This window comes from Oryctolagus cuniculus, chromosome 6 (genome assembly GCF_051225735.1).
Source record: "Oryctolagus cuniculus isolate XC-2025 breed Fujian yellow rabbit chromosome 6, ASM5122573v1, whole genome shotgun sequence".
In the NCBI taxonomy this organism is placed as follows: Eukaryota; Metazoa; Chordata; class Mammalia; order Lagomorpha; family Leporidae; genus Oryctolagus; species Oryctolagus cuniculus.
Window position 1 is genome coordinate 123,462,711 of NC_142872.1, and position 26,906 is coordinate 123,489,616.

At 45.5% G+C, this 26,906-nt stretch overlaps 1 protein-coding gene across 3 annotated transcripts in view; it reads right to left on the bottom strand.

Annotated features, from left to right (window-relative positions):
• Positions 1–3,263: 3,263 nt before the first annotated feature.
• TSPYL5 (TSPY like 5) overlaps positions 3,264–26,906 on the bottom strand; it is a 58,328-nt gene continuing 34,685 nt past the window's right edge. For 2 of the 3 annotated variants that reach the window (XM_008255776.5, XM_008255777.5), the window contains exon 2: positions 3,264–4,390. The gene's annotated coding sequence lies outside the window, so the exon portion shown is untranslated. Of the gene's footprint in view, positions 4,391–6,313; positions 10,164–26,906 lie in introns of those variants that run through there. The other variant, XM_089336356.1, reaches the window with a different exon arrangement.

Below are 26,906 nucleotides of genomic sequence, written 5' to 3' on the forward strand. Positions count from 1 at the left end.
TAACCCATTGTGCCACAACGCCTGGCCCTGGACATTTTAAATTACTTCTTAGCATTTGAAAAGTGATTATAAGATTTGCTTTCAAGTGATCCCTGTTAGGAATTTGGAAAACATTATGTTGAGTGAAATAAGCCAATCCCAAATGGACAAATACCACTTGTTCTCCTTGATAGGTGACAACTAACTGAGCACCAAAAAGGAAACCTGTTAAAGTGAAATGAACACTATGAGAAACTGTGACTTGATCAGCCCTCACCCTGACTGGTGATGAGCAGCTTAATATGTTATCCCTCTTAGTTTTTTTTTTTTTTTCGTTTGTTCTACTTAATACTTTTGGTTGAATACTGTAATCAATACACAATTCTTCTTAAGTGCTGAAACTTAACTGAAAAGTGATTGCTGTTAAATATAAGAGTGGGAATAAGAGAGGGAAGAGATGTGCAATTCAGGACATGCTCAAGCTGACTTACCTCAAACGTAGAGTTAGAAACATACCAGGGGATTCCAATTAAATCCCATCGAGGTGGCATGTACCAATGCCATCTCACTAGTCCCAGTGATCAATTTCTGTTCACAATTGATCGTAATGATAGGACTAAGAACCAAAGGGATCACATAAACAAGACTAGTGTCTGCAAATACTAGCTGATAGAATAAAAAAGGGAGAGAATGGTCCAACATGGGAAGTGAGATACACAGCAGACCCATAGAATGGCAAATGTCCTAACAGCACTCTGGCCTCATAATCAGCCCTTAAGGCATGTGGATCCGGCTGAAATACCCATGAGAGTATTTCAGGCATGGAAAGCCAAGACACTTTAGGGGGAAAAAAAAACCTAAATGAAAGATCTCCACGAGTGAGATCCCAGTGGAAAGAATGGGTCATCAAAGAAGGAGGTACCTTTCTCTGAAGGGAGGAGAGAACTTCCACTTTGACCATGGCCTTGTCTAAAAATGATCAGTCAGTGAACTCAGGGGGCTTCCATAGCCTTGGCAACTCATGACAAGAGCCTAGGGTGATTACTGATGCCATAAACAAGAATGTCAATTTGTTAAGTCAACAACAGGAGTCACTGTGCACTTACTCCTCATGTAGGATCTTTGTCCTTAGTGTGCTGTACATTGAGATTTAATGCTATAACTAGTACTCAAACAGTATTTTCCACTTTATGTTTCTGCGTGGGAGCAAACTGTTGAAATCTTTACTTAATGTATGCTAAACTGATCTTCTGTATATAAAGAGAATCGAAAATGAATCTTGATATGAATGGAAGGGGAGAGGGAGTGGATAAGGGGAGGGTTGCAGGTTGGAGGGATGTTATGGGGGGAAGCCATTGTAATCAATATTCTGTACTTTGGAAATTTATATTCATTAAATAAAAGTTAAAAAAAAAGAAAAAAAAAAGGAAGACCTTTCTCTCTGTCTCTCTCTCTCTCACTGTCCACTCTGCCTGTCAAAAAAAAATGAATATTAGGTAGAACTATATGAAATTGCCAATATTATATATTTTTGACTTAACAAAATGTAAAAAAAAGAGCATTTGGTTTTTCCTTTGGAAAAAAAAATCACATTTTGTTATCTCAAAAGTCATGGGGGCCTGATATTACCCTATTGGCTAAGGAGTGCACATGTGACCTGAACTGAGCACTAGATACATAGAGCTGTATACATGGTCCAGCTGGAGTAATGAAAAATGGGTCATGGAAATCTTTGATTAAATGATAGAAATGAGTTTGTTCTTTTGCTACTGCAATAAAACTGTGATAATGCAAGAAAAAAAATATTTGCTTTCGATATTGTGTGTTATAGTGCAGTTGAGGATTGGCCAAGTTCCTTGATTTGATTTCAGAACCAACTTCAGTAGTTACTGGCTGTTGCCTCTTGGGAGAACCATTTTTCTGCTCAAACCTCAGTTACGGCAGGTGTGAAAGGGAGGTTGATAAGACCAAGCTCATGCCAGGACTATTATGGAAATCAAATGAAATAATGAATAAAAAGTGCCTTGAGACATATCAGGAATGAAACAATTATGAGAAAGATGGAAAATGAAGCTAAGTTTTATTGTGTGCTCAGACCCCTTGCAAGTTGTCTCTTGGCAACAGCTTCCTGACCCCTTCTCTACACTTTCAATCTTGTCACCTTCCCCAGTGACACCCAAAATGACTTAAATCATATCATGTCATTTTCAGTTCTAAAACCCTCCACTGTTTTCCCGTGGCAAGTGTAATCAATGGGATCCTGTCTGACGCCACCCCTCCTTCCCAGCCCTGTGCAGTGCCTACCACTCAGATTTTGTTTAGCCACACTAGTCTTCCTCCAGTTCTTTGGCCATGCTCAACTCCCTTCTGCCTCAGGACTTACGCACATACACTCCCTCTTCCTGGGAGTCTTGTCTCCCTTTCTGAACCCAGCCAATCGCCATCCTCCTTTTCAATTTGTATCTCACGGCCTCCCTCTGCCTGTCTGCTGAACTGAGCAGACAGGTTGTGCCATGTGCCTCTCCCGGTGGTCCTGCTCTCAGCCTCCACCACACCCCCGTTACACCCCGGATGTTCAGTGCACTCCTGTTTCACAGCAATGCGCACTTCTGTAGTCCTTTGTTTGCTAAATGTCCATCTTCTCTACTAGGTCATCAGGGTAGGGACCATGATTCTCCCACTTAACTATCATCTTCAACACTTGCAACAGCACCTGCTTACAGAAGCACTCCGTGGGTGTGTATGGACTGACTCTCCATGAAGTATGAGTGCACGTCATACCATCTCGATCTGGTGTCACTAAACAGGCATGAACACTGAGGTTTTTGCAAGTGTGAGGGTACATTGTCACGTTTGTTTAAAAAAAATGGAATGCAAAGATAAGTTTATTTTGGTGCAAAAAAGTTTGACGTCCACCTATGTTTTCTTCATACTATGCATTTTTCATGAGCTTTTTGAAAATACCTCATTGGCATAGATTTCAAATTTTTTTTGCACCAAAATAAACTTGCCTTTAAGTTCCATTTTCCCAGAATGTTTCCAAGCACCTTCCTGTCTCAGCAGCTCCCCATTGTCCATCTCCATCCTCACTGCCAGCATTGACAGGGAAACTTGGAAGCCCTGGGATGCCACAGGCCAGATGCAGAGGACTCTAGAGTCAGTGGGGCCTGAAAACTGAACCCTGCTCTCTGCCGCTGGGACACTTCCCTTGCCATTACAACTAATTAGCTCCTCTATGCAGAAATGTATTATTCCAAGGAAACATATGAGAGCAGAGCCTGAAGTCTTAAAGATTTGAATTTTAATCCTGCCCTATTACAGGCCAGCTGGTGATTACTGGTGAGTAATTAGAAATTGGGTTGTCCTTTAACTTTGCTGGGATTTTTTTTAATGAAGCAAAGCACTCCGTAAGATTAACCCTGAGCTCTAGAAGAAGCAGCCTCTAGTAAAATGGCTAGCATTATTATTATGCAGCTGATTAATAGTTCTCTCAAAGCGGGCAGTCACCATTGCATCTGTCTCACTTGGTCCTTAGGCTGTAGTGATCTTCAGACATACCTTGTTGATTAACCAATCACAAAGGATTTAGGAGCAGGAGTTGAGGATGCCCGTGCTGTGGTTTGCATAATATTAAAATAAATAATCCTAGCAAGTGCAGAGCTGTTGTTTGGTGAGACCTCATTCATTCACTGATTCTTGTCTAACGCCTGCCTTCTCTGCGCCAGGGACTGTGGTACATGTTGGCAAAGACGTGGTTCTGGCCTTTGAAGACTTTATCAGCTACTGCAGGGAGTCTGGGGAAAGGGAATGCCCATATGCAAGCCGAGAGTTGCAAGCAGGGGGTTTGGTCAGCCCTGATGGAGACAGGAACAGCGGCCCACAGCAGCACCGGGGCAGGCTGATCTACACAGATTCTCAGGGACACCATTTCCAACAAGGTCATGCTGAGTCTGCCCCAGAACCTCCAGGGAGAGAAGACTGTCTGGAGCTATGCATAGGCAGGTGGAGCCAATCTCACCCCTTCTGGCTGCAAGTTGTTTGCTTCAAGTCCCTGAGTCCCCTGTCATCAGAGAGCATGCAGGCCCACCCTGGTCCCCTCCCTGGAAGGAGAACAGACAGGACTGTGTGTAGAACATCAGTCCCTCCTTATCTCCAGGGCTTCTCAGTAGGAGGCTCGTGGGCAACAACGTGCCTCCAGATTCCTCTTGAATGTGTGGGATTTGGCAGCGTATTTTTCTTGCCTGCATGCTTCTTCACTTTAGATGAACTGTAACTCTTGGGTTTCTGATTTGTTTACACTCCTCAAAATGCCACTCTTCGTTCAAGGTACAAGGAGCCTCCAGATGCTTTTCGTTCCAAGGATGGTAGAGTTTTGAATCCCTGAAGTCCAAAATGTGATCCAGATCTGAACCTGGAAAATCAGAGAAAGTCTGAGTTATACAAGGTGCTTCAAAAAATGCACAGAGAAACGGAATTTGAATAATAAATTTGGGGCCGGCGCTGTGGTGTAGCGGGTTAAAGCCCTGGCCTGCAGTGCCGGCATTCCATATGGGTGCCGGTTCTGGTCCCAGCTGCTCCACTTCCGATCCAGCTCTCTGCTAAGGCCTGGGAAAGAAGTAGAAGATGGCCCAAGTCCTTGGGTCCCTGCACTCACACAGGAGACCTAGAGGAAGCTCCTGGCTCCTGACTTCAGATCGGCGCAGCTCCAGCCACTGTGGTCATCTGGGGAGTGAACCAGCAGATGAACGACCTCTCTCTCTGTCTCTACCTTTCTCTGTAACTCTTTCAAATAAATAAATCTTAAAAAATAAATTAATAATAAATTTAATTTGGTGCAAAAAAATGGAAATCCATGCATAGTGTCTTTATAATATACATTTTTCATTAACTATTTGAAGACTCCTCACATGCCTTGATTTCCAAAATTTTTTGCACCAACATAAACCTATCTTTAACTTCTATTTCCGTGAACTTTCTGCAGTGCCCTCACATACACTGCCATCTCTGACTCTGTGATTTCCCCAGGGCTGGTGAGGAGACGGTATAACAGTGCAGGAGTGAAGTGGACAGCAAATTGGAGCTGACTGCGACCGTCACACCTGCCTTAGCCTTTGTTGCTTACTGAATCTTGAGTTCTGCAGAGGGTGTAAATGATGGGAAACTTTCTGATAAGCTTCCTGGAGGAAGGATTAGAGCCAGGGAAACGAAGGACAGAGCTAAAGAGGTCCACGTTAGAAATGGACGGAAACTTGGGGATAAAGGAACAACACAGGAGAGAAGCTTGGCGTGGGAAAGGGGAGGACCAAGCCCCGTGGAAGCAGCCAAATAATTCAGAAACAAGACGGTATCACACTGTGCTTTGAATCCTTTTCTGATGCTATGGTATAAATCATTTCATTTCTCAAACCTTCAGTGAAGTCATCTATACACACACAAAAATGCCTGTGTGAGAGGTTTGTGGGAGAAAAATTAATGACCAAGTTCCACATTTGGGTGAGACAACGCCTAAACTAATGAATTTAGTGGAAGCAGGAACTCACAACCTCGGGTCACCACAGGCATGTAAATTACTCAGAAATTCCCATGAATTGAATATTCCATAATCTGTCATGCAAGAAAACATTGTTTGAGTGTCCTCTCCCCTTTGAAAGCTCGTGTTGAAAGTGTAGCCCAATGCAACAGTATTAGATGGTGGGATTAATGCCACTGTAAAAAAGTCAATGAGGGATGAGCGCTGTGGCCTGCCACGCCAGCACCCCATATGGGTGCTGGTTCAATTCTCAGCTGCTCTACTTCCAAGCCAATTCCATGTTAATACACCTGGGAAAGCAGAAGAGCATGGCCTTAGTGCTTGGAACCCCCCTTCCATGTGGGAGACCCAGGTGGAGCTCCTGATTCCTGGCTTTAGTTTGGCCCAATGTAGCCATCTGGGAAATAAACCAGCAGATGGAAGATCTCTCTCTCTCTCTCTCGCTCTCGCTCTCGCTCTCACTCTCTCTCTCTCTCTCTGTAACTCTGCCTTTCAAATAAACTCATAAATTAAAAAAAAAATGAATCAGTTAATGCCACTATTTTCATTTTTCCCCCAGAAACCTTTTATTTAAGGAATACAAACTTCATGCTTTTCAAATACAATTTTAAGCACATAGTGATTCTTTCCACCATACCCAACCTCCCACTCACACTCACACCCCTCTTCCTCCTCCCTTTCCTGTTTTTTTTTTGTTTTTTTTTTTTTTTGTTTTTTTTTTGTTTTTTTTTACAGGCAGAGTGGACAGTGGTGAGAGAGAGAGAGACAGAGAGAAAGGTCTTCCTTTGCCGTTGGTTCACCCTCCAATGGCCGCCGTGGTTGGTGTGCTGTGGCCGGTGCACTGCGCTGATCCGATGGCAGGAGCCAGGTGCTTATCCTGGTCTCCCATGGGGTGCAGGGCCCAAGCACTTGGGCCTTCCTCCACTGCACTCCCTGGCCACAGCAGAGAGCTGGCCTGGAAGAGGGGCAACCGGGACAGAATCCGGTGCCCTGACCAGGACTAGAACACAGTGTGCTGGCGCCGCAAGGCGGAGGATTAGCCTAGTGAGCCGCGGCACCAGCCTCCTGTTTTCATTTTTATTTTTTACTAAGATCTATTTTCAATTAACTTTATGAACATATGATTAACTTTATACTAAGTAAAGAGTTCAACAAATAATAAGAAAAAAGAAAAAACTGTTCCTCAACAATCAAGACAAGGGCTGTTCAAAGTCACTGCATCTCAAAGTGTCAATTTCACTTCTATAGATTACCTTTTAGGTGCTCTATTAGTTATCACAGATCAGGGAGAAGATATGGTATTTGTCCTTTTGGGACTGGCTTATGGTGTTTCCAGTTTTATCCATTTGTTGCAAATGACCGCTGTGTAGTATTCCATACTGTACATATCCCAAAATGTCTTTATTCAGTCTTCAGTTGATGGACATTTGGGTTGATTCCATGTCTTAGCTATTGTGAATTGAGCTGGATAAACATGGAGGTGCAGATAACTCTTTCACATGCTGATTTCATTTCCCTTGAGTAAATTCCCAGGAGTGGGATAGCTGGGTCGTATGTTTAGTCTATATTCAGATTTCTGAGCTATTCCTATACTGTCTTCCATAAGGCTGTACCAGTTTATATTCCCACCAACAATGGATTAGGGAACCTTTTTTTCCCACATCCTTAACAGCATTTGGCTGTTTGTTGATCTCTGTATGGAAGCCATTCTAATGGGGGTAAGGTGAAACCTCATTGTGGTTTTCCTTTGCATTTCCCTGAGGGCTAGTGATCCTGATCATTTTTTCATGTATCTGTTGGCCATTTGGATTTCCTCTTTTGAAAAATGCCTGTTTAAGTATTTTTTTTTTTTATGTGACAGGCAGAGTTTGACAGTGAGAGAGAGAGAGACAGAGAGAAAGTCTTTCTTCTGTTGGTTCACCCCCCAAATGGCTGCTATGGCCAGAGCTGCGCTGATCCAAAACCAGGAGCCAGGTGCTTCTTCCTGGTCTCCCACGCGGGTGCAGGAGCCCAAGTAGTTGGGCCTCCTCCACTGCCCTCCTGGGCCACAGCAGAGAGCTAGACTGGAAGAGGAGCAACCAGGACTAGAACCCAGTGGCCATATGAGATGCCGGTGCCACAGGCAGAGGATTAACCTAGTGAGCCACAACGCTGGCCCCTGTTTAAGTATTCTGCCCATTTCTTAACTGGGTTGTTTGTTTTGTTATTGTTGAGTTTCGTGATCTCTTTATACATTCTAGTTATTAATCTTTTAGCAGCTGCATAGTTTGCACAGCTCTCATGTGACAGCTCTCAGTGTCACAGCTCCCTCCTCTCTGTTGGGTCACAGCTTCTCCCCTCTGCCAGGTTTGTTGAGTGTTGCTGCCTTCTGGGTCACAGCTTCTCTCTCTGTTGGCTCCGTCAAGGAATGCTGCTCTCTTCTGGGTTGCTGCTTCTAGGCTGTGCTGGGTTCTTTGTCTCATGACCACAAAGAATGGGGCATATGGAGAAGGAAGGAATGAGCAAAGCTCTCCAGCAGCCGGAAGGGCCAGCCCTGCAAGGGACTAACTGTCCTAAAGGGCTGGCTGCCCCGGAGGGCTACTTGCCCTGAGCTGTTTCTCAAACTGCCTGGCTCAGACATTTATGAGTTTCTAAAGCAGGAAATTTTCCCTGATTGGTTGATATGTATGCTAATGAGATACGTTATGTGAACCAATCAAGGAACTGCCATTGGAGAAGCCTGTTCTGGACAGAAGTGTGCAGAGTGCTCAGTCAGCTCCCTCCGGCACATTCAACAACATCTGAAAATTACATTGTGGGCCAGTGCTGGGCCCAGTGGGTTAAAGCCCCAGTCTGCAGCACTGGCATCCCACATGGGCACCAGTTCGAGTCATAGCTGCTCCTCTTCCAATCCAGATCTCTGCTATGGCCTGGGAAAGCAGAAGAAGATGGCCCAAGTCCTTGTGCCCCTGTACCCACATGAGAGACTGGGAAGAAGTTCCTGGCTCCTGGCTTTGGATCAGTTCAGCTCCAGCCAATGCGGTCAACTGGAGGAATGGAAGACCTCTCTCTCCCTGGCTCTACTCTTTCTGTAACTCTGTCTTTCAAATAAATAAAATAATTCTTTTTTAAAAAAAAGATTACATTGTATATATTTTCCCCATCTCCTGTCTCCCTTTCCCTATAGGCTCCTGGAGAGTTAAGTGATGTGGGTTTTTTTTTTTTTTATGTGTTTTTTCTTTCCTATGTTTATCCTTTCTTTTCCAGGGTCCCCTGAAGTCCCTATCAAAGACATCCCAATTAACATCTAGGCTTTACACCTCTATTATCTCATTTGATCAGACAACAAACAGAAATAATTATCCTTCTCTTCCAAATGTTCAGAGTCTATTCTTTCCAAAAGTGCCATGCTTAAAGAGTAGCATATCCAGAATTTGAATTCAAGTCTTTTAGGAACGTTCTCTTTGGAGATTATTACAGGCTCACAGGAAGTTTTAAAGGTAGTACAGCAGTCAAGCGAATCCTTCTGCAACTTTAGGAAATTCTTCTGCGATTAAATGTTCTCCCTACCACCCACTGAATCTGGGGATAGAGTTAAGCCACAGAGACTGGAATTTATGCTAGAAGAGCCCTTTTTAGGTTTATATATTGTCAGGCACTGGGTCTCTTGCTGGGAACCAGAAAGGAAGCAGATTAAAAAAAAAAAAGTTCAGCCCAAAGAAGTTCAAGGCCCACAGCAGTGGCTGTGAGCCCTAGGAGCACATCTGACTCACCAGTGGAGATGTTTAAAAACACCAACGGCTGTGTCAGCCTCAGGCTCTCGTCTGATCAGTCAGGTCTGGGGCTTCCGCATCAGAGTTTTCTGAAGCTCCTCTGGCATTTCTAACAGGCACTGGAAGCTTCCATGTGAGCCCACCCTCTCATGAGACCCCAGTGTGAAGCCACCCTCCTCCCTAGGGTCCCATGGCTGAGGCCTGAAGCGCCTGTACAGGCAGCCTGTGAGAGGACAGGCGAAGCTCTGTGGTCCTGTAAGAGTCCATCAGCTCCGGGCACATCAGAGACCGTTGTTCTTCGGCACCTGCTTTGTTCTTTGGTGGCTTAAAAACAAGCAGATTCGGGGCTGGCACTGTGGTGCAACGGGTTAACACCCTGGCCTGAAGTGCCAGCATCTCATATGGGTGCCAGTTTGAGACCCGGCTGCTCCTCTTCCCATCCAGCTCTCTGCTATGGCCTGGGAAAGCAGTAGAAGATGGCCCAAGTCCTTGGACCCCTGCACCCACGTGGGAGACCTGGAAGAAGCTCCTGGCTCCTGGCTTCAGATCGGCACAGTTCCGCCCATTGCGGCCACCTGGGGAGTGAACCATCGGATAGAAGACCTCTCTGTCTCTACCTCTCTCTGCCTCTCCTCTCTCTGTGTAACTCTGACTTTCAAATAAATAAATAAATCTTTCAAAACAAAACAAAACAAAACAAGCAGATTCACTTATCTCCAGAATGCATCCCAGAAAGCTCGTCCCTGCTGGGTGAGATCACCCGTCCACAAGTTGCACCCATCACACCTCCTGGGAGGTGGGGAGGAACCGGCTGGCTTTGTTTTCCAGCTTGGAAGAAGCAGATTTCTTCTTAAGCCTCACACAATAAATTGTATTAAATCCTTTCTGCAGGGTTTCCATGGCTATGTGAAGGGAAAATCAGACAGTAATTGTTTTAAATAATGCAGCAAGGTGAGCTGGACTGTAACATCTTAATCTTTTGTCATCCGCGAAGCGTTCCTGTCTGTATGGAAATGCTCCCGGGGCAGGGAAAGGTTTCTGCCTTGACCGGGAGATGCTTGGAGAAGGTGGTGCAAGGTCAAGTGCAGACTGAAACAAACAGACCTACCTAATCCTTCAGCCCCTGCTGGGTTCACATGAGCCCCAGGGCTGCTTGTTTATTTTCACTGGGAATAAAGATGACTTCTGTTTATTGCTTGCTCCTTGCACACAAAAACTGGCCCTCCCACTGCATAAGCCCAGCCCCTGCTTCCCCAGGCTTTCTCCTGACAAGGGGGAGAGAAGTGGATGTCTGCCCTAGACAAAGGGAAACCCAGGTATAAATGTGTCCCCCTGGTAACTAGGGAATTCTGCAGAGTTGACTTTAGAATTGACGGTCCTAGGTTCAGGTTCAAACCCCATCAATCGGGTTGCTGCAACCGCTCTCATTTCTTTGAGATTCTCCTTCTCCACCAGCAAAATAAATATGGTGATACCTATACACCGGGCCATTCTGAGTCTTAGATATTGTACGGGATGTGTACTAGTTCTCCTAGGACCTGATAAAGCATTAGGACTCAATATACACTAATAGTTCTCATGAGATAATTTTATCATCATTATTATTTGGGTATAGAAGACACTTGTCCCCATAATAAGGTGAATTTGAGAGCCGTTGCCTGCCTTTGTAATTTCTGAGTTAAACTCAACAAATGCTAAGCCCCATCCAGATGTCACGGAGCTTGTTGGGTACTGGAAAATGGGGAAGGAAGGTTAGGGTTCTGCCCGAAGGAGCTTTCAGACCAGAACTGGGCCCCTCACCCGCTGACATCAGACACTACACTCAGAATGTACTTGGTCATGCCTGGCCCATGTTGTCTCAGGCTAGCCAATCAGCTGGGAAAATAAAGAGAGCTTTAGACTGTCTGTGACAGAAAGTCACTGTGAGGGGCTGGCACTGTGGTGTAGTGGGGAAAGCCGCTGCCTGCAGTGCTGACATCCTATATGGGCGCCGGTTCTAGTCCCTGCTGCTCCTCTTCCAATCTAGCTCTCTGCTATGGCCTGGGAAAGCAGTAGAAGATGGCCCAAGTCCTTGGGTCCCTGCATCCACGTGGGAGACCGGGAAGAAGTTCCTGGCTCCTAGCTTCGGATCAGCACAGCTCCGGCCATTGCAGTCCACTGGAGAGTGAACCAGTGGATGGGAGATCTCTCTCTCTCTCTCTCTCTCTGCCTCCCTTTCTCTGTGTGTAACTCTGACTTTCAAATAAATAAATAAATCTTAAAAAAAAGGAAAAGAAAAAAAGAAGTCACCGAGAGTCCCCACCCTATGTAGGCTATTCAAATTCCAAATAGAGATGTGAGTGATATGAGTCAAGTAGCTTAGCCAAGCCTCAAAGAGAATTCAGTGAGGTTTCAGCCCTGTCTAACCCTTTGAGCTCAGCTGATGTTGATGAGAACTCTCATCTTTGGGAACTGGGGGAGGTGAGAGGAAGAAGATGGGAGTGTAGGAGGCAAAGTCTGTCCAAGTACAGATGAGATCACTGGGCAGACAAGACAGTGTCAGAGGAAAAGGACATTGGCTCCAGTCACAGTCTGCCATTTTGAACCCGGTGAATATTTTTTTCGTTTTTTTTTTTTTTTAATATATTTTTAGAGCATGCATAACAGAAGTAATAGAACACATGCAGAAACAGTTCGCCAATACAGAAGTCATCTTCAGAGCCAAGAAAGAGTAAGAGATGCTTTGCTTGTATCTGTGCCTGAGAGATGCTATCTCTTCACAGGCCCCCCGGGAGACATGCACTAGACAGGCCAGATTCTAGGAGCTGAGCCTCAGAGTGGCCAGTGCTATGGCCCCTGGAGGCGATGTGGGCTTGTCCTTTGGTGCCTCTGATCTGTGGCCTCTGCTTGCTCACTCCTTATCAACTCCTTTTTTCCAGGCACAGCTCATGCCCCACTTGCCTCCCTTTCAGAACTTCATCTTAAAGTGGAGCAGATTTGATGCCTGCCAGGTCTGTAGCCCCTCCTCTGAACTCCCACACTGCCCTCTACTGTGTATATTTGCCCTCTAGTCATTCTTCCTGTTTACTTGTCTGTCTCCCCTCCTGGATCAAGAGCCCCTTGGGGATGGAACTGACTTATATGCATCATGGGTCCCCACAGCATAGCCCAGTGACTGGGTTCATCGAGGTATGCACTAAATAATGGTTGAACAAATGAATGCCTATATGGACAAAAGACTGAGAAACAGAACTCCCACAGAACATATAAGAAGGATGATGTGTTAAAATCATTATGATATTCCCTTAATTCTCTCCATGGGAGTCCAGCCGTTCATTCCATTCATTCATTCATTCCAGCACCACCTACTCAAACCCCTACACACACACAGTGGACAACAGCACAATGCTATGCTTCCGGGGGTTTTAGAGCCCTTCTCCCCCACTGCAGGTGGGAAGCCTGCAGATCTCACTGTGATAAGGACCAGGTCTGCTTGGCCTCTCAAGTTATTTAGTAAGTCGTTGCTTCAGCTCACATGGTGGTGTTAAGTGCCATCTATGGAATCATAAAGTGAACTGGCTAAGTTTCTTCTGGCCCTAGAATTTTCTTGGGATACTTCTCCAATGACTCAACATCCCTTCTTGGCTTATAGCTAAATGGATAGCAAATGCAAATATGTTGGTAACCTGACCTTACTCTCAGGTCATTAGTAAACTACCAGAATCTTAGATTACTTCCACCTGGTGTAGATCTTAATCTACACCAATCTTCATCTACCTTTTAGGCAAATGCAGAGGACTCACACTGATTTATGAACTATAGAACACATCTATTGACCCACACTCTCCCTCTCACCGTGTCTGTGGCTTTTCATACATTCTTTCTGTTAATCCCTATGATAAAACTATTAGTGGTGAGCGTGTGGTGCAGAGGTTAAGGTGCTGCCTGGGATACCTGCATCCCAAATCAGAGTCCCTGAGTTCAAGCCCTAGCTCTGCTAATGCTCTGGGAGGCAGCAGATGATGGCTCAAGTACTTGGGTACCTGCCACCCACATGAGAAACCTGCACTATAGTTCCTGGCTCCAGGCTTCAAGCCCAGTACAGCACTGACTGAAGTAAACATTTGAGTGGATGAAAGATCTCTCTCTTTCAAAAAAAATGAAAATGAATAAATTTTAACAAAAACCTATTAGGTAGGTCCTATTTTGAGTCCCACTTTATAGATAAGGAAAAGGAAGACAGTGATTTTCAGTGACTTATCCACAAGCACATAACTGACAATGAACTTGAGATTTGAAACCATGACTACTGACCTCTAAAGTTCAATCTTATCTGCTTATCTATTGCTGGACAACAATTCACCTGCAAAGTGTAATAGCACAGAAAACAATATACTGTTACCTCTCATGGCTCTATAGGCTGCCTGGGCTCAGGTGGGGATTTGCACTTGAAGTCTCTCATTGTGGCTGCAGTCAGATGGCAGCTGGACAGCAGTCCTCTGGAGGCTCAACTCACCTGGATGTCCAAGATGACAACTATATGGCTGCCAGTAATGTCGCCTATTGGCTAGGAGCTCTTCTGGGCCACAGATTAAACACTTCTATGTGATCTCTGTATAATTTGGGCTTCGTACAGAATGACATGAGTTCCAAAGTGGAGTATTCTAAGAGCAAATGTTGCGAAGAGACTGAAGTAGAGACTGCAAGCTTCCAATTGCCCTAACAACAGAAGTCCCAGAAATTTACTTCCTGTAGATTATATTGCTTGATCAATTCACCAAGGCCAGCCTGGATTTCAAGGCAAGGGGGTTAGATATGCCCTTCCCCTAGGAGGGCCAAAGAATTTTCAGTCATCTTTAACCTATCCTCGTCCTCCCTCTGACCCAATATTATTTATATTCCTATGAGTGTATACATGGAAAATACACACTTCTCCTCCTGAGACCCAAGTGCTGAATCCCATTATTGCATTACTTGGGCTTGAGTCCAGGACTTTATCATGCAAATCCTAATGCAGGTGAGACTCCTTGTACTTGCAGTTCCCTAAGTACAGCTCCTCTCAATATGAAGACAAGCTGTCCACTGTTCCCCATATATACAACATACAGTGGTGATCTGGAGACAGGATAAACTCACTAAACTCTCATTCAAAAAAAGGAGGGAAATGGAGGCACATGGCCACCACTGGCCCACAGCAATTCTGCAACCCAGTCAGGCACATGTTCCCAGATACTTGGTTAGTGTGTGCCCAGCCTTGCTGTTTGGAGCGATGCTCTATGGCTTTTGCCCCCACCCCCCCAACCACATCATGGTTTTGATCCTGCTCTCTGAATCATTCTTCCTTTTCTATAAGAAATGCCCATGTTTTCAGCTCAGTAGCTTCTTATCCTGTTTCCTACACATAGAAGGGTGTTTGCACTTTACACTGTCTGCTTCCTATTTAGTCCAAGTTTATGGTGCTTCCACATGTACAGTTTGTGTGCATGTGTGTGTGTGAGTGTGTGAGAAAGAGAGAGAGAGAGAGAAAGAGAGAGAAGAGAGAGAGAGGAGAGAGGAGAGAGAGAGACAGATATTCCTAAGGATGTTTTGGGGCTCACTCTACAACAAACTACACCAGCTGCAAATCTCTTTAAGATAGGCACAATTCTGCCTTGGGTTAAGAGTCAGGTGCTGTAGAACAATGTCCTTTAGATCCAAGCAAAGCCTTTCTGTCCAGTTAGATGGCCCAGAAGGTAGGCCCTTAAACTTACTAAAAGCTCTGTCAGTGTCTTATAGACATGCTTTGAGATAGTCATTGCCCTTGTATTGTGCTTCACTTTGAGAGCCTTCTTCTGACCAGAGCAGCTGCAAACAAAACGCAGCATTATTTCTAAGCCCAATGAGCCTGACTTCTTTATATTTCATCTCAGCTTTGCTTGAAACCCAATAGTTCACTGTTTTTGGCTCATGTCTCTACAGTCACATCTTTTCACACTGCCTAAAAGAAACCAGTAGGCACTTTCAACACTCTGCCCTGGAGTCTCCTTCACCGAATCTCCGTTTCACAGGTACAGCTTCTCTTTTTCACATCACCACCAGCATCAGTGGCACCTAATTATCCACCATTACAAAACAAGGGATGGTTTTTCCCAGCCTCCAACAACAATTTCCTCCTTTTCCCTCCAGTTCTTATTAACAGTTTCCTCAAGGGCCTTTCTGGCTTCCTCCTGCTGCTGTGGTTCAAAGCCAACACCCTACATGTTATTAAGACAGCATTCACCTTCCAGTCACTACATCCTGTTCTAAGTATTTGTAGTTATATAACAATCCACCCCAAACTTAGAGGCTTAAAACTACAATCATTGTTTCTCATGGTTTTATGGGTTGACTGAGATCAGAGCTGGGTGATTCTCATGGGGTTTTTCATATGACTGTGCTCAATTCAGGTGGGTTTGTACCTGTCCGAAGCTTGATTTGCACGTTCAAGATGGTTCACTCAGATAACTGGCAGCTGACACTGGCTATGGGCTGGGAGCTCAACTGTAGTACCCAGGTGGCCTGTCCATGGGACTTAGGTTTCTCACAGCATGGCATAGAGTTCTAATAGGGGGTGCTCTGAGAGTGAGCATTCCAGAAGACACAGGTAGAAGGTGTAATGCTTTTTATGACCTAACCTCATGAGTCCTAGAATATTATTTTCGACCATAGTTATTTGAGCTAGTAACTGTGGGCAGCTCAGATTCAAAGAAAGCAATAAGAGTCCCTCCCTCAGTGGGAGAAATTCTCTTTGTTCTCTCAATCAATGTACTGTTCTCTGAAAATTATGGATCAACTCTGCATAACTGGGAACCCATACCTCTAAGTATTAATACCAATCCCACTCCCAGGGCATCTTATTGTCCTTTACCTTAAAATATATATATATATATATATACACACACACACACACACACACATCCTAGAACTATGGGTACCCCATCATCCGCCATGCTTCTGAGTGTGAAGTCTGTAAAATACATGTTGATTCTCAGGTAGTTTAAGGGCATGTGCATGCCAAAACTGACAGTGGCTCATCAAACAGCCATCATGAGAACACGGATCACGAATCTTGCTTCTCTTTAGACAGTTTGTTCAGAAAAAATTAGCTGCCTGAAGCAAAGAAAATACCCAGCTCATACGTGTGTGTCACTTCCATTATTTACTCATCACGGCTAAGCGGCACACCAACACATAAGTCAGGTCCAATTATGCACCTTACAGGCCATTGGTTTTTATGATTTAATAACCACGGGCCCCATTTTGCTTTCTTCAACCTCCAGAATGGCTGTTTTCTGTGAATGAGAGTGAGTGGTCTTTCTCCACTGATGCCTCCTGTCTCTGCCTACAGGCATGACAGGAGAGGAGACTGATGGGGAGGAGGGCAAGAGGGATAAAAGGTAGCAAGGATGTCTGAGATTTTATAAGTAGACTAGGGAACCAAAGAACATCTACCATCCTGTTCAAATGACTGTGTACAGAATCTCCCCCACACTGCTAAGAGGATACGAGCTCTGGGATCAGATGCCTTGGATTTAGTTCCTGGCCTGTCCATGTACTGTGCACAGTGGACATAGAATTCACCCTCTCGGCGCCTCATTTCCTCGGTTCTCATGACCTATCTTACCTTCCCTATTGGTAGCATGTCATTACTTGGCCATTCCCTCCCCCTGAAAACCCCTTCCTGGGAGAGTCAGAGGAGCTGCCAAAGACTGGGCAGACAGCTGAGGCACATCTGAGGAGGGGACATTTAAGCAGAGCCTGGACTACAACAGCAACTCAGCTGATTTGCCACAGTCATAGTGGGTATATTCACTTTCTGTGACTGTTTTAACAAATCACCACAAACCGGGGGACTTGAAACAGAACCTGATGCTTCCCTGGCTCTGTGACCCCAAGTCCAGCATTAAAGTGGCAGTGCTGACCCCCCTCCAAAGGCTCTCAGGGAGTCTCTGGTGGTCCAGGTGTTTTCGGCTTGTGGCTGTGTCACTACAATCTCCACGCCCATGATCACATGGCTTCCTCCTCTTCTCTGTGACCGCCTTTAGGACCCACCTGTGGAATCCAGGACAAGCTTGTCTGGTCAAGACCCATAACTCGGTGACATGTTTTTGTCAAGTAAGATGATGTTCCCAGTTCAGGGAATCGGCAAGTGTATGTATCTTTTGGGCGTACCATTCAGACCCCTGCAGCGTGGTAAAACAATAAAGGCTGGCCTGGCTTAATCTAACAAAGAGAAGCCCTTTGGAGTTTCAGACAGAGTTTATACAGAGCTGCCACTCTGAAGAGTGGCCTGCATGGGGACAGAAGGACAGACAGCTCAGAGGCCACTGCCAATCTGAAAACCTCAGCATGGGCAAATCTGACATTTTTAACAGACTACAGGCCGCTATTTCTTTATCAAAGCCTTTACCACAGTCTTGCTGCTAAGAGCAGTCTTTTCACAGAGCAAATTCTAATTCTAAATTCTGTACATCAGGACTCTCTCCTAGTCCCACTTGCCCTTAAACCCAGATACTTCTACTCTTAACTGAGATGAATTCGTGCTCCCTCTGTGACAGAGTTTGTGGACTTCTTCCATTTTGCTAATGACTTAATTTTATGGTCAGAAACTCAGAGTGGCCTTGAAAAGAAACTGGGACATTTGGTTAACTATGGGTAGAATGAACAACTCTCATGTCCAACATGTGAAAGTGAAAACATTTGCAGTGGAGGGCCAGTGTGGAAGGAACAGACTAAATACTTCCTGTCTGGGTCAACAACAGCACACCATAGTCGGGGTGGTGTATCAGCAACAGAAGTTTAGTTCTCAGTGTTTAGGAGGCCGCAAGTCCAACATCAGGGTGCCACTAGGGTTCTGGTTCTGGTTCCAGTGAGGGCTCTCCTCTGGCTTCCCGGTGGCCCCCTTTTCTTTGTATTCTCCCTTGACAGAAAGACAGCAAGCTGGCTCTCTGGCCTCTTCCCACAAGGGCACTAACCCTATTCATGAGAATTCCACCTTCAGGACACACTCATGCCTAAAGGCCCCACCTCCTAATGCCATCACTGGGGGTGTCAGGTTTCAACATACGAATCTGGGGGAGGCACAAACGTTTGGTCCACTGACCCTTTTCTCCCCCTACCATACCCACAGGCCTCTTCTACCACGTGAAGGCGCCCTTGCCTCCAACACAGTTAGCAGGTCCACTAGCTCACGGCTGCGCTCAGAATGGGCTTTTTGCAGGTGAGATGGAGCACTTTGGAGTTAAAAAGGACAGTGCTTTTACTAATATTCAGGCCACATTTTTCTCTTTTACTCATATGGCACTGATTTCTGCGGTCTTAACCAAGCGTACGTATTTTCATGAACTTAAACTAGCCTCAAAGTTCAACTTCAGAAATAGAATTCCAAGGTTAAGAAAAGTGAAGAAACTTAGCTGACACATCATTTTTGAAACAATCATTTTTGAAACAATGATGTGGTAAAACAGCATCTATCTAAATGGTATCCTGGACTCTTGTTTTGCTATACTACATTGCCTCTTTGGGTAAGAACTTTCGGACTTCCGGGGTTTTATTTAAAAAAAAGTCAAACTGGCTTCCATGTGTCTGGTATCTAAAACATTTAGCTTTCTCCATCATCAAAAATACAGACTTTGGGCATTCCTGGTGTCTGTCAGGGGTATCTGATCTAGAGCTCCGCTTCATACCTGATATTATTTGAGAGAGCTGCACCAAAGGACACATTACTTATTTCCTTCAGGAACTCTGAAGAAATTTATCTAGTCTGTATTACAACACTTTCCTGTAAAATTGTCTTAACTGAGTTATGATTCAATATAAAGTCTTCAGCTTTTATAGAGAATCAGTATTATATTTGTCTACACCTTTTAAAACATACTTTGTTGCTTGCTGTTCCTTGTAAAACAAAATTTTCATGCAATAAATTTCATATAGAATTTAGTGCCAGAAAAAAATTTAAAAACATCTATTCAGTGCAATTCTATGTTTTTTTTTTCTTTTTTTGCCAAATATGGAAAGAATAGGAGAGCCTAACAATCACTCTTTAGCTTTGGTTCCCAGGAATCTTGGGTATAAGTTTCATGTTTATTTGTAGTCATTCAATCATCCCAGATACTAAAGTATTTTTTTCTTTTCATTTTTTTTTGTCTTCAACATTTTTTCTTTCTTATCCCTAATTTTCAATTTTAGGGTACAGTTTTACTATTATTAACCACACCAAATATGCATGCATTTATTTATAAATGTCTCTTCATTGCTTCCTTTGGATAGTACTTCTGGAAGAAGGAGAGCTACAAGCTGTGAACGCCTAAGCAAACCCTGTCGGCTAACTTGCAAGCCCTGGGTCCCCTGAAAGGAGTCATAAACCTCTTCCAAAGAAATCTATTCCAGCATGCAGGCGAGATCAAACTGCAAACACCACATTTTCCAAAATCAACATTTCTCCATTTTGAAAACCAAACTATGGTCACCATTATGCCAGTCTCTGACAGAAGACAGGTAGCAGCCACAAATAAGAGCAGGCACCATTGGTAAGACCAACCTCGGAGGACACTGTGAGGGAGCAGCAGCCTAACAGCAGATTTTGGGGAGGGGAGTCCTGCTCTATGTTTCCAATCACGGAGCATTCTGGGGTCCTCTAGCTACCAACACCCTCCTCAAAGAATGTCAAGGGCATGGATTCTGTCTCCGTGTCAGTGTCAGCCTCTTTTCCCTTAGGGGCAATGGCATTGAAGCCCTTGGAGTAAATGAAGGGGTGAAGTGCTTTATCCTCATTAAAGGAAACGTATACACTATTGAACAGATTAGGGAAGGAAGTGGAAAGCCGGCCTCCGGGGCCTTGGAGAAAGCAAGAAATCAGCACTTTCCTGGTGTCTCGGAAATGGCCACACAGAGCCAGGCATCCACGGTGCCTGTTGTCCTGCCCAGCAGCTGCCTGGCAGGTTCACGTCTCCATGGTGACGCAGCCTGGTTTGTCAAATATTACGGAGCTCTCAGAGAGTGGAAAAATAGTCAGGCAGACAAACTGAGCCTTTTTTGCAGGACCAGGGAGGCCGGATTGGAAAATCAAGATTTGATTTTCCTGATTCTAGCCCCTGGAAATGGCTGGCCCCTTCGTCTGGGACAGCTGAGTGCTTGTGCTGTTTAGGTGGACAGGAGAGGTCAACAGTGGCCCAGGGCCCTCCCCAAAGCCACCTCCCTCCCATGCAAGGCTCTGCCATCAGCTCAGGCTTTCTTCATGGCAGGGGTCTCCCGACCCAGTCCCCTCCCCCCTCCCGGCAGCACCTCATGCAAGGTGACGGTGACGCGGCGGAGTTTAGAAACTACTTTCTTGTGCTAAGTTAGGTTTGCAAGCCCTGCACAACCCCGTCAGGGGAACAAGCTCAATAACATTTAGTGACTCGCTTAAGTTAAAAACCAGCAGAGGAGGGACACAGGCCTCACGGTGCTAACTCCACAGGTACTGGCCGTTCTCTGCAGCCAATGGCATTTGCGGGGGGCCACAGGGGCAGGGCGCCTCTCGGAAGCCACCTAGCACTGGCACATCCATGGCTCTGTCCCCTTCACTCCTTGAGAGGTTGACTCACACTCCTCTTGGTCCTACTGCTGTACGTGTGACTCCATCCTAGACTTAGTTTGTTGGCGGTAGGGACAAAATGTCTGAGTCAATTCCAACCAGCCCATGCCTAGCACAAAAAATGTCAAAGGAAGGAATGAACTTGGGGCTACAGCCCATGGCTGCCCCAAACCAACACAGCAAGAGTACCCTGGTCCTTGTTGCATTCCATACAGGAGAAAAGACTCTTTCTCTTGGCAAAGTCACCCCTGCTGCACGACTGCTATATTCATTGTGTCAAGGAGCATGCTTTGGACACCGTGGGACATTTCAGTGGGGGAAGATTTAAGAGCCTGGAATCATGTATACCTCATCAAGTCCACATCAGAAAATCAAACAAACCAGAATGTGATCTCTTTTTCTGTTTTTGTCCTAATGGCTTTGGAATTGTGGGCAGTGGAAACAGCATCGTTTGCAATAAAAATACTCCTGGCTGGCCAAGTGACACATCTGGTTAGTCAATGGGCCGGAGGAGAAAGAACTCTTTCATTCCTGAGCCGCCCAGGAGAAGGCATCTGGGTGGGTCTGCCCTGAGAATGTTTGCGAAGTGTCACTTGAGCGACTGCAACAGAGTGGGATGATGAATTTCGTAACTGAAATCAGGAATCGGATCCAGAATAAAGTTTGGACAAAATGAAATCACGGGGCAAAGAGATCTCAAGGTCAATTAACCTAAGGACAACACTGAGATTATCCTAGAACATTCACTTGTCTTTTTGCAAATCTCCAGATGAGGATGGGCTGGGAAGCTTCCTGGATAACGCGCCTTGAAAGATCTCACAAACTTCATGGGCAGAACAGTTTCACTTCCTTCTAACAACCCAAGTCCCTCATGTTGAAATTCAAATCCAGTTCCCCTTGTTTAGGGAACAGCCAAGTGTTTAATGCCTGCATCAATTTATATCAATATGTAAAATAAACATGCTGGTTGCCTATTTAAGATGCTGTGAAATATATCTATTAGCATGCTTTGTTGCAAGTAAATACTCAATTCACAGTAACTCAAACAATAAAGGAAACTTTGATTTTCATAAATGGAAAATCCAGAGGTAAAAAGCTTTGGCATCTTAATAATGCCCACAAGGTCTTGATTTATTTTCTTTTATTTGCTCTGCTTTCCAATCTCAGAGTCAGACTAAGCTATTTCCCTCATGGTTACAAAATAGCTGCAGCAATGTCACACCTCACATCTTTATACCACACCATCAATTCAAAGCGAGAAGTCCTAAAATATGAGACCACCTGGGGTCACATGCCCAAACACTTGAACCAGGAAATTAATGTGATTGCTTTTGGTTTAATCAGCTACTTGGTAGCAGGGTCAGTTTCCCAGAAGCATTCAGGCCTTTAGGGAAAAAGAAGCAAATAGAATTAAAATCTTGGTGCTGTTGGGGTGGGAGGAGGTAGGCAATTGGATACTGTGTAATTGTGGGAACAACAATATCTCTAGGATTAAAAACCCTGGCATGATTCCTTGACCTCTAAGATGTCTCCCACGGCTGTGGCTTGTCCACTTGGAGACAGGGTTTCTAATCCTACTACATCGGTGCTTTGCACACTCCCCTGAAGGGAATCACCTGGGGCATGTGGATTCCCAGGCTCCTCCACCGAGTTTCTGTTCAATGGGTCTGAGACGAGGCAGGGAGAAGTTTAACTTCCCACACTCTCCGGGTGATGCTTGGGAGACCACCTCATGCCCATCAGCAATTCTCCTAAAGGCAGAGCTGCGAAGAGTGCCTTTGCTGGCCAGAGAATCAACATGAGCAGGTCTTTCCAGGCTTGGCAGCTGAGCACTCTGGCGAGAAGAAGACGACAGCAGACGCGTCCTGAGGACCTGACTGTGCGGCCTGCCGCGCATGCGTCATCTGCAGCCGATGCTCCTTCTCTGGGGAGCTTCCAGGCAAGGCAGGGACTCGCAACCTTCTCAAACCATCTTTTTAAAAAGATTTTGTTTATTTATTTGAAAGGTAGAGGTACTGACAGTGAACGAGAGAGACAGAGAGGAAGGTCTTCCATCTGCTGGTTCACTCCCCAAATGGTTGCAAAGGCTGGAGCTGGACTGATCTGAAGCCAGGAGCCAGGAGCTTCTTCCAGGTCTCCCATGCAGGCGCAGGGACCCAAGGACTTGAGCCATCTTCTACTGCTTTCCCAGGCCACAGCAGAGAGCTGGACTGGAAGAGGAGCAGCCGGGACTAGAACCGGCGCCTAAATGGGATGCCAGCACTGCAGGCAGAGGATTAACCTACTGAGCCACAGTGCAGGCCCCCTAAAACATTGTTATAAACTTCTTGTTGTTGGCTCCTTTATGGTGTATAAAAAAATCAGAATAAGTTATATTGTAATATCTGTTGCCTGAGAAAACACATAATATCAAAAAGCCACTTTTTTAATCAAAATTTCTTGGGTTGAAGTCACAGAAATGAGTGTAAGCTACTGCCCATCAATTCGTCATGTATTGAAAGGATTCCTGGGATGCCCACAGGCGTCTGGGCTCTGGGAAGTAGGAAGACGGAGCTGGAGAGCTGTCCAGTCCGACTGTGCACTGCCTCCATTTCTGCTTCTCTCCATGTGTTTGCAACACCTTTCTGCCCTTGCACATGACTTTCCATGTGCTAAAAGTGGGACAGAGGTGGAACGTTGCCATCCCACTGTTCCTCGTGACAACTGCTTCAGGGACAGGCACCTGCACCCAAAAGCTAGCTAGGAACCCCAGTCCCAAGTTTCTAAATGGAGACTCTGCTTAGCTGAGCTCAGGCAAGGTTTCTGCCCCAGGTTCCAAGTGTTGGTGACTTGGGAAAAAAAGGGGGGTGGGTACAGTTCACATGGTACAAACAAGGCCCAGGAATCCACGTTTGCTGGAGGAGCTTAGTTCTCCAAGAATATCGATCTTAGTGATTCAAGAGATAACCACCCCCTCAAGCAGGCTGCTGACAGAACTACTGTGAATTCCATCACTTTCCTATTTCATACCATTTTTATTTCATTTGCTCCAGAAGCATCTGGAAACATCTGAAGAATTACAGGACTGGGTAATGCACTCCCAGCCTCCTAGACCCCCTGCACTAACTCTCTGTCCTCCTAAGGCTCAAGGCTGGCATGTGGGAGCCAGCATTTTAGAGGCAGGAGAGTGAACCAGATGATTCTTGGGCATCCTTGGCCTCTCTGGTCACACCCTTGGAAAGAAATGCAAGAGAAGTGCTAGAAGTGATTGCAGGAAGAGAAAACGGCTTCCTTAACTGTACCTCCCCTGGGACCCCACCCCAGGCCTTTCCCCCAGGACCCTCCTAAGAAACACCTCCTCCCTCCCTGGCTGCCTCTCTGCACAGGCCTGGCCACTGTTCTCTGGGTGGCTGCTGGTAGCAGGTCAGCCTTTGTGGTCAGCCAACTGCCCACGTACTGTAGCTCCCAACTGCAGGAGACTCATAAAACAAGCCTTAATGAATGGATGGGGCTGCCGCAGTATCGATCTCTCAGATTTATTCTTATTGAAAATTTAAGTGGAGAGGCCCAAGGGACTCCTATCAGTATAACTAGAAGATAAAATTCTGACGATAAAATTACTTCCTTCTTAAGGGCCAGTGCATAATTAAGAGGGCTGTTGACCCCAACTGAAGTGATGTTACCAGGGTGAATCAAACAGCGCTTCCAGAGCACAGAGAGAGCTTCCCACCCACGGTGCACTCTTCTCCAAGCAGAGGGGCTAACTCTGACTTGGTAGAGTTAAGGGATGTGTTTTGCTATCTGAGCTGTTTAACCTAGATGCAGAGCTGGGATTTGAGCAGGACCTAGTGTCAATTCTGTTGATTCTGCCTTCACTAGTCCTCCTGGCACAGGAAGGGGGCCTCCCTCTTTGGGTTTCCAGGGGTCTGTGCTTATTCTACTGGGTGCCCAGGTGAGCAGGGCTGTGGGAATGTCTAGAGAAAGGGAACACCAGAAAAACACAGCCTGTCCATAACACGTGATTTAAAACGGAAGGGCACTTCAAGGATGGAATTAAAAGATCAGTCTATCCTGAAATCCATGCACAGTTTTTTTTCAAAACACACACTTTCCACAGACTTTCTGAAGACCCCTCATATGAGTGGAGTTCAAAAAATTTTTTACCAGATAAATATCTTTTAATTCCACATTTCATGAACTTTTTGAAGTACCCTCACATGGTAGTACCCCATAAAATTCACGTAAGTTTTTCTAACATGTTCTGATGTTTCCCACCCTGAAGATTTTGACATAAATTTTAAAAATATCAAAGTCTTTCTTAAGAAACATTTGGAGGTGTGACTTAAGCACGCTTCAGGGCCCCTCTTAGTAACGTAGCACTGAAGTGGGCAGGCATATAGGTTAAAATCGATTAGGTTTGTGAGCTGGAAGACCACGCCTTCGCCACGCCCCTGTGTGTCCTCATCCCCCTACCTGGCCAGACCTAGGTGCCAACCAGCCAATCAGGTTAATTAACCACTCCCCTTTGGAAGTGGGTTAAAAGCCTGGAGCACAGTGTGCCCAGCCTGCTCTTTTTCCCTGGCCTCTTGCTAGGAAGGGGCTGGCTGTAGCCCTGCACCTCCAGGGCGCATGGCCTTCGGGCCATGTGCTCCAGGCTTCCTGGCCTAGATGCTCTTCCACGTGGCTGGTTCCTGGTGCTTGGTATGAACCCCTAATTACCTCTCACTCTCCTATGCATCTTTCTCACTAAATAAAAGCTTAAAACGTACCACGCTGCCTCGTTTATCTGTGCTGGTATTTAGAATTCTCCTCTAAATGTTAGGAAAGAACCCTCTCGGGCTTATTAATATCAGGGATTTATTAATAAGCCCGTGGTGAAATCGTAAGGCACCCCAAGTTCTGGTAGCACATGTGGCACCCTGTATAGCATTTCTAGGGAACTTTAAGGGGCCACATTTCAGGGTAAATTTTAGAGGGTCTTCTCTGATTTCAGCACTGTAATGAGAAAAAAAAATAATAAAAGCCAGGACTGACAGAGAACATGCCTGGGTTCGAACCCCAGCCCTGCCGCTCAGGCTGTAGGACCTTCGGCAAATCACTCTACCTCCTTGGCTCTCAGAAGGGCCATGTGGAAAATGATGGCTGCCTGGCGAGGCTCTAAGGGAATGCCACCATGCTTCACAAAGCTTTTGAAACACTGTACAGGTGGAGGGAGACTCATAATGCAAATGGATAAAACACAGAGCGGTACTAGACAGCAAAGATTTTATACTGGAAACATTTTGTTTTGACATTTACTGTATTTATCTAAAAGGCAGAGTGTCAAAGAGAGAGACAGAGACGGAGAGAGAGAGAAATCTCTTCCATCTGCTAGTTCACTTTCCAAATGCCAGCAACAGCCAGGGCTGGGCCATGCTGAAGCCAGGATCCAGGAACTCCATCCTGGTTTCCCACCTGGGTGGCAGGGCTCAAGCACTTGGGCCATCTACCACTGCTCTCCCAGGCCATCAGCAGGGAGCCAGATTGGAAATGGAGTACTCCAGACTGGAATCAGCACTCATCTGGGATTCCAGTGTCATAAGCAGTGGTTTAACCTGCTGCACCACAATGCCGGCACCACTATACAAACATGCAGGGCTGAAGCACAGTGCTTATGCAATTACTCCCCACTCCAAACTTGCTTACAGTGGGTACAAGCCAATATACCTTCCTCTGAGAAGCACAGAGGCCTTCTTCTTCCTGATACGATAAGATCTACAAAATTTGACCATATGTGCAAATGTATGGCAAAATAAAATTGCAAATCTGGCAAGAAACAAGGAATCTTCTGAGGTCAATGAAAGTGATGTTGGTGGTGGCCCAATCCGGACAGCTAGGCCACTGACCAGTGAGTGAATGTGGGCAGAGGCAGCCACTTGCTGGATACAGTGAGAAGCAGCACAAGGCTGGTGATGCCTCCAAGAAAGGGACTTGATTATCAGATTATCACAGCTTTAAAAGAGGCTCTCAGGGAAAATGGTAGAAACTCAAGTATTTTATAAAAATGACTCGTTGGATTGTACTCCCAGAGTTAAATGTTAAAAATATAGATCAT